The following is an 8,629-nucleotide window of genomic DNA, read 5'->3' on the forward strand; positions in this document are numbered from 1 at the left end:
TGTTGGTCAGGCTGGTCTTGAACTCCCGACCTCAGGTGATCCACCTGCCTTGGCCTCCAAAGTGCTTGGATTACAGGCATGAGCCACTACGCCCGGCCTATAACCTCTCATTGAACAGATAAAGAGCATGAGGCCCAGAGATGTTAAATTACTTACTCTGGGTCACACAGCTAATTATTAGAATCTCAGGGTGGATTTTAGATACAAATAGAACCTAGTATAACCACTCAGATAATAACAAAGATTAATAATTATAGCTGACATTTACCTAAAGTTACTATGATATGTATAGTCATATATATAATCTCAATTCTGATGGTAACTCAATATAATAGGTTTATCATACCCGTTTTACAGCTGAAGAAACAAAACTTTTTGAGAGGTTAAGTCAATTTTATCCAAAGCCACTAGGCCAATAAATGGTAGAGTCAGGATCTAGGCTCAAGGGCTTAACCATGGCAAAGCTCTTTATTCCAATTTGACTAAGTGCTTAGATTGTGCTTCTCCATTAGTTTGTGACTTCCTGGTGGGCAAGAAGGATGCCCTTTTCATCTGTGTTTTCCTACTCTGGACTTGGCATATATTATTTGCTCAATAAATGTTTACAGGGTGCTGTAGCTCATGCCTGTAATCTCAGCACTTTGGGAGGCCAAGGAGGAAGAGTTGTTTTAGCCCAGGAGTTCAAGACCAGCTTGGGCAAGATGGCAAGATCCTATCTCTAGAAAAAAACAATTATATGGGCACAGTGGTGGATGTCTGTAGTTTCAGTTGCTGGGGAGGCTGGTGACAAAGCAAGACCTCATCTCTATTAAAAAAAAAATGTTTACAGAATAAATTAATCAATTCATGCTTTAAACAGTTGACACTCTGATGACGAGTGAAGGGGAATTCAATGTCTGTGTTAGACCATGTCTCATCTGCTGATGGTTAGTCCTTTCATGAGATAGACTAATGTGGAGATTTGGGCTAGGAAAGCCTATTGCTCTACAGCTGTTTTACAGTACCCCTGAACATTTTTGGGAATTAATGTGTACAGTAGAATTCTCTTTGAACATCAAAGTTTCCTTGAAGACCTGATAGCCTGCTTGGTTTCTCTGAATCTGATGATGTTTGTAGAGGCAACTGGAAGATTCTCTCTGTATGTGGTACCTTCTTTTTCCACAACCATTTTCATTTAAGACTGTAGTTTCAAACTATATTCTGAAGCATCCTGGGGTTTATGGGCTAGAGAATCAAGGAATTCTGTAAGAAAAATGAGGAATGGATTTGGCTTTGAGCCAAATGATGCCTAAAACAAATGTCTTTGCTGCATTAATTCTTCAGTTCTGATGAACAAGAACAACAAACTCATTAAATGTACAGTACCTGGCAATATTTTCTTGCCTTTCTTATGTAAGTTGGATGTTTTTCTCATCTGACAATGGTAATACATGGGATTGCTCTACTGGACTTTTTTGAAGTCAAAGACCTTGAACAGATTTGTAGAGATTGTTCTAAAAAAAAAAAAATCTTCCTACCTGGATTACTGTTTTTTGTTTGTTTGTTTTTATATATAGAGAATGGGGAGAATGGGCTTTGTTTGCCATTCAATCTAAGCAGAATTTTTCTATATGACATAGTAAAGCTGAAGTCCTTAGATTTCAGTTCAGAAAGATATATCCTTTGAACCTAGGCCTCTGGGTTTGTTCATGTTAGTCAATATACAGCATTAATAATTGCTGCATATCACTTGGGAGAAAATCCAAATTAAATAAAGAAGGCTTTCATTAGGTTATGAATATACAGATTTAGGTTATATTGGTAAGATTCTTTAGGGATATTCAGGGGGTAGAGATGAATACAAGATACCCTTCTCATTTGCAGGCGTTTGAGAGATCTCTTAAAATAAAGAAACACAGGAATATTTGTTTTCCAACATAAAATAATTCAAAGACCTGCCCATGTTTTTTGCCAAAGCTTTGTTCTTTTCAAGCCCCATCCAATCCTCCACAAATTTTTTTTCTGATTATATCAGGAAGAAAACCTCAATGGCTGCTTGCTGTTAACACCTACCTTTAAACATTTCTTAACTATTAAGTCTTTCATTTAACTATGTCAGAATATAACCCTGGTTTACTGCACTTTGTATCTACTCCCTCCCCTCTCAGCAATAGCAGTGTTGCCTCCAGTAAAAAGGGGAACGGGGTGGGGGATGGAAAGGATCGGTTCACTGCAAGCTAGCTTGCTATGTTACCAGGTAAATAGAGGTGTGTGGGTTTTTTCCTATCGAATTTTTTATTTTGAAAAATTTAAAACAAACATATTAGTACAAAGGACAACTAAAAAACCCTTTACTTAGGTTTGGTAATTGCTAATATTTTGCCACATTTGGTTTATCTTTCTTTATAAATACATATTTATACTAGGCGGTGGGGCAGACATCATGATCCTTTATCTCTAAATTTATCAGTATTCTAAATGTAAGGCGGATATTTTTCTTCATAGCCATGATACCAATATTATGCCTTAGAAATTTAATATTGATTCCATAATGTCATCTAATATAAGGTCCATATTTAAATTTTGCCTTTAGTCACCTAGCTGATAAACAAATCATGTCAAAACTTATCGGCTTAAAACAACCACAGTTTATTAGTGCTCATAATTCCGTGGGTCAGTTGGGTGGTTCTTCTAGTGTGGATTAGGCTCAGCTGATCAGTTGGGCTCCTTCATACCTCTGGAGTCAGCTGCTGGACTGACTAGGAGCTAGCTGGTCTAAGTCGGACTCAGTTTGAATGGCTTGTCTTTGCTCCAGAGGAATCTCTTATCCTCCAGCAGGCAAGAACAGCCTTGTCCCCATAGCTTATGGGCAGGTTCTGAGAGTGGAAGAGTGTAAAGTCTTTTAAGGCCAAGGCTTGGAATTGGCACCCTGTTGCTTCTGCAATCTTTTGGTCAAAGCAAGTCACAAGGTCCTCTTGATGGGAATAACTGCAAAGTCATATTGCTCAAGGGCATGGATACAGGGCTATGAACAATCATAGCCATTTTTGCAATCTATCATATGCCTATTGTCCAAATACTGTTAATAATAATGTTAATGTTATAATGTTAATCATTATAACTGTCAGTTTGTTTTTAATCCAGGATCCAAACAAGATTACACATTAAATTTAGTTGCTATGCATCTTTAGGAGTCTTCTCCCTTATTTATGTTTCATGATTTTTTTTTTAAAGATTCCAGGCTTTTTTTTTTAACAATATCTCACAGTCTGAATTTGTGTAATTATTTCTGCGTAATTATATACAGGTTAAATATTTTGGGCAAGAATTCTAAATAGCTGAGGTTGTATATTTCCCATTTAATCACAAAAGGAGACACATGATGTTAGTTTGTCCAGATCATTAATGATGCTAAGTACAATCACTGGCTAAAGTGGGGGTCTGCCAGATTTTGCAGTCATGAAGATGCCATTTCCTGGAGACAGATTTGTTTTAAGTCTGGACATTTGGTGTTAACATTCTTCCAATCACACCAACATATATTCATGAGATACCTATTGCATATCTAGTCTGATTCAGTGCTATGGGGATCTTAAAGAATGATAAGGAATGTTCCCTTCTGAAGAAATATATAGTTTTCTTGAGTCACTCTTTTAAAAACTGAACAAATAGTAGAGGAATGGTGATTCTAAGTTAAAAACTTTTTTTTTTTTTGAGACAGAGTCTCACTCTGCTGTCCAGGCTACACTGCAGTGGTATGATCTTGGCTCACTGCAACCTCCGCCTCCCGGTTTAAAGCCATTCTTCTGCCTGTCTCCCAAGTAGCTGGGATTACAGGCGCGTGCCACCACACCTGGCTAATTTTTGCATTTTTAGTAGAGAGAGGGTTTCACCATATTGGCAGGGCTGATCTTACACTCTTGGCCTCAAGCAATCTACCAGCTCAGCCTCCTAAAGTACTGGGATTACAGTCATAAGCCATCGCTAGGTTAAAAACATTTTTAAAAAAGTTTTAAAGTTAAAAACTTTATGAAAGCTTTTTTTTTTCTTTAGCTTAATTAAGTATACAAATTGAACACCACAGGGTAACCACTACCCAGATTAAGAAACAGAATATAACCAGCATCTCAGTAAGACTGATTTTTTTGCAGCCAGTTAAGCCAACCCAATTCCTTTCCTCTTTGGGGCCTGGTGTGCAATAGCTGCAAACAGCGCTTACTTGGTAGTGTATGCAGCCTGTTTCTTGTATGAATTGCTCTAAGAGATCTCGGAGACAGCCCTTTCAATGTACGTTCATGTCTCTGGTCTTGTACTGTCCCCAGTGTAGGCTTCAAACAGTGGAGGTGCCTTTGGAAACCCTCAAGGAGCCATGGCCAGGGTTCATACTGGCCAAGTCATCATGTTTATCCACATCAAGGAGATGTGATTGAGGCCCTCCGCAGGGCCAAGTTCAAGTTCCTTGTCCACCAGAAGATTCACATCTGAAAGAAGTGAGGCTTTACAAAGTTCCATGCAGATGCTTTTTCTTGTTTGTTTGTTTGAGACAAGAGTTTCGCTCTTGTTGCCCAGGCTGCAGTGCATTGGCACAATCTTGGCTCACGGCAACCTCCGCTTTCCAGGTTCGAGTGATTCTCCTGCCTCAGTCTCCAGAGTAGCTAGGATTACAGGTATGCACCACCACGCTTGGCTAATTTTGTATTTTTAGTAAAGATGGGGTTTCTCTGTGTTGGTCAGGCTGGTCTCAAACTCCCAACCTCAGATGATCCGTCTGCCTCCACCTCCCAGAGTGTTGGGATTACAGGCGTGAGCCACTGTGCCCAGCCTTTTTTTTTTTTTTGAAGCAGAGTTTTTCTCTGTCTCCCAGGCTGGAGGGCAGTGGTTCAATCTCAGCCCATTACAATCTCCGCCTCCTAGGTTCAAGCAATCCTCCTGCCACAGCCTCCCCAGTAGCTGGTACTACAGGCACATGCCACCACACCCATCTAATTTTTATATTTTTTGGGTAGAGATGGGGTTTCACCATGCTGGCCAAGTGGTCTCAAACTCCTAGCCTCAAGTCATTCGCCTACCTCAGCCTCCCAAAATACTGGGACTACAGGCGTGAGCCACCATGCCCGGCCAGTGCAGATTAATTTGAAGACATGGTGGCTCTGGGATGAGAAGCGGCTCATCCCAGATGACTGTGGGGTCAAATGCATCCCCAGTCATGGCCTCTGGGCAAGTAGCAGGCCCTGCATTCATGAGGGCTTCCACTCTGCTGCTCCCTCCTAATGCCCACCAATAAGTCCTCCTTCCTATCCAGAAAAAAAAGATGCTGATTTTTAACTGTATAGAACTTATATCCAAATGGTCATTGTCCTTTTCAATGCCAAGTTATGAGTGATTCAAGAAAATCAATATTATTTTAAGTTCAAAATAGTGTTATTCAATTTGATCACTCTGTACTGTATTCAAGCTTGATGCAGAGTAACATGTCCAATTGTCAAAATCTCTTTTCTTTCATTTCTGTCTTAGAGCAGAAGGTGACTTATTTTCCAAGGGTAGCCTTTCCTTTGTGTGTTCTATCCTCTCACCTATTGAGGTGCTAGGGTCTGGTCCTTCTGTTTCTTTCCTGCATCTTCTCCATCTATCTTCTGTCTTCAGCTTTTTCTTTTCTTTTATCTCTTGCTCCTCACCTTATACTCTTATTAACAGTCTTGCTGCTTCTTCTCATCAGGCTACTTACTTTTCTTTCTCTTTCCCTCCTTTTATTGCCAAACTTCTTAAAAGACTCCCTCCTCTTCCTCTTTAACCCATTCATCCAGTTGCCCTTTGAAACTTGGTTTCTTTCCCCACAGTTCCAGAGAAGTCCTTTGACAAACTCCGACTTATGAAGTCAGCCATTTGTTTAGCCTTTGTTCTTTTAGATTTCTGCTTCCTTTGGAAGTCTTACTCATCTTGAGAATGCCTCCTTCCTCAGTTTCCATTGCTGTGTGCTCTTGGTTCTTTGCCTACTGCTCGGAGCTCTCCTTTAAGACTTTTGACTACTCCAAAAAAGAGCAGAGTCACCCAGGCTGGAGTACAGTGGTGTGATCTCAGCTCACCGAAGCCTCCACATTCCGGGCTCAAGTGATCCTCCCTCCTCAGCCTCCCACGTAGCCGGGACCATAGACACATGCTACCACACCTGACTAACTTTTGTATTTTTTGTAGAGATGGAATTTCACCATGTTGCCCAGGCTGGTCTCAAACTCCTGAGCTCAAGGTATCTGCCCACCTTGGCATCCCAAAGTGCTGGGACTGCAGTTGTGAGCCACTGTGCTTAGCTGAAAATGGCACTTTTTAGGACCTTTTATCATAGTCTAAGTGTTGTTATGTTGGCAATTTATTTGCAGTTTGAAGATTGTAGTGTTAATGGCAAACTCTAAATTAAATTGATGTACATTTTCTGTACCCTAGTTTCTTGATGCTATGCCTAGCAGGAACTCAATAAATGTTCATTGAAATCATTCATTCATTCAATTATTTATTTATATGTTCAATAAATGTTTACTAAATGACTAGTTAGTTAATTGAATTGTTTGTTAATTCAATGGTAGATTCCTTTTTTTCAATTTATCTAAATATGGGGTTTGTTTTGTCTTTTCCTCTCAGCCTTTGTGGAAGTTGTTTTTCCTAATTTGGGCAATTACTAATTATATGACTCTTGGATAAGTCACTTAACCTTCAGAAATCAATTTTCTGATTTTTCAACAGGGAAGATAATAGTGGCTGCTTTCTGGGTTGTTATAAGGATTGGATTTTTAAAAAATGCATGTTAACACATGCCTAGCATATAGTTATAGATCTGTAGTAATAGATGTTAGCTATTCTTCTTTTTTTTTTTTTTTAGATGGAGTTTCTCTCATGTTGCCCAGGCTGGAGTTCAGAAGTGCGATCTCAGCACACTGCAACCTCCACCTCCCAGGTTCAAGGGATTCTCCTGTCTCAGCCTCTTAAGTAGCTGAGATTACAGGTGCCTGCTACCACACCGGCCTAATTTTTGTGTTTTTATAGAGATGGGGTTTCCCCATGTTGGCCAGGCTAGTCTTTAACTCCTGACCTCGGGTGATCTGCCCACCTCAGCCTCCTAAAGTGCTGGGATTACAGGCATGAGCCACTGTACCTGGCCTCATTATTATTCTTAATAGAATGTATCAGGTACTAGGCTTTGGTCCTCACAGTAAACATCCTGAGGTAGGCATTGCTTTCCCCCCATTTCAAAGAAATAAATTTAGACTCAGAGAATTTAAATAATTTGCCAGAGGACACAGCGCTAATAAATTGCTGATATGGGATATCCAATTCCATAGCTTGTCCCTTTTACCTACACCAAAAAGCTTTCGGCATCTTGTATGACACTTAGAAATGAACTAGGAGTCACTTTATAGTGACCAAAATTAGCTAACATTCTCATTTGCCTTCTGAGAGGTAGGACATACCAAGGGAGTTCTGGCTTGTTGGAGAAACTCCAGTCCTGAAGGTTAGATTAATTAAGATTTTATCTTGAAAGCACAGAATTCCAGAGTTTAGAAGGATTTTATGTAGCATTTACTCTATTCAATTACTGAATTCTCTCTCTATCCCTCTAGTCAAGGGGTCATCTATTTTTTTCTTTAACCCTTCTAATGACAGAGAAGTCATCATTCACTCTCTCCTACTCCCAGGGCAGCTCACTTCACTCTGACCTTGAGATAGCCTTTCCTTACATCAGGCTGAACTCCTTCCCTATGTCTGAATTAAGTGGAACCCGTTTCCTAGGGCATCCATTCAGATTCTTGCACTTTACTCTCTATCATAACCCCCAAACACTTTATCTTCACCAGGGTAGCAGCTTCAGGCCTTTAATTCCTAGTTACCCCTGAACAAGCACAACTGGGTTTTACTTTTTTTCTTCCAAGTGTGATATAGTTGGCTATGTCATGAGCATTTTGCTTCTCCTCCAGTTTTTCTCTTAATACATGGCACTGCCATCTACCCATTTATTTAAGGTAGAAAACCAGGAGTTTGTTCCCTTTACCATTCGTACACCATTTGTCAGCAAGTATTTTCATTCTTTTTTAAAAAATTCATTCAGCTGGGGGTGGTGGCTGACACCTATAATCCCAGCACTTTGGGAGGCCGAGGTGGGTAGATCACCTGAGATCAGGAGTTCAAGACTAGTGTGGCTAACATGGCGAAACCCTGGCTCTGCTAAAAATATAAAAATTAGATAGGCATGATGGAGGGTGCCTGTAATCCCAGCTACTAGGGAGGCAAAGGCAGGAGAATCACTTGAACCCTGGAGGCAGACAATGAGGTGAGCCAATATCATACCACTGCACACCAGCTTGGGAAACAGAGCAAGACGTCGTCTCATAAAAAAATAAATAAAAATAGAATTCATTTGTCTTTTTATTTTTTTGATTGTAATTTCAAAAATTTTATTAAAAAAAACAAGTATCACCTCAAGTATTTTCTTTCTTATCCCCAAGTATAAAATCCTCTCCCCTACCATTACACTAGTCCAGGCCACCATTCTCTCTCCCCCATTCCTAAGTCTTGCCTGCTCCCTACACTCCCTTCTCCACAGAGCAACCAGAATTACAGAATTATCTCTCTCTCTCGGTTTTTTTTTTTTTTTTTTTTTTTT

At 39.9% G+C, this 8,629-nt stretch overlaps 1 protein-coding gene and 1 non-coding gene across 3 annotated transcripts in view; both read left to right on the forward strand.

Annotated features, from left to right (window-relative positions):
• RAB30 (RAB30, member RAS oncogene family) overlaps window positions 1–8,629 on the forward strand; it is a 94,686-nt gene that overhangs the window by 27,221 nt on the left and 58,836 nt on the right. The window lies entirely within an intron of this gene.
• Window positions 4,125–4,258, forward strand: LOC119473664. Its single transcript, XR_005202870.1, has one exon. It is a non-coding gene; the product is annotated as a small nucleolar RNA SNORA70 (small nucleolar RNA).

The sequence above is a fragment of the Cebus imitator genome, unplaced genomic scaffold (genome assembly GCF_001604975.1).
Source record: "Cebus imitator isolate Cc_AM_T3 unplaced genomic scaffold, Cebus_imitator-1.0 Scaffold174, whole genome shotgun sequence".
In the NCBI taxonomy this organism is placed as follows: Eukaryota; Metazoa; Chordata; class Mammalia; order Primates; family Cebidae; genus Cebus; species Cebus imitator.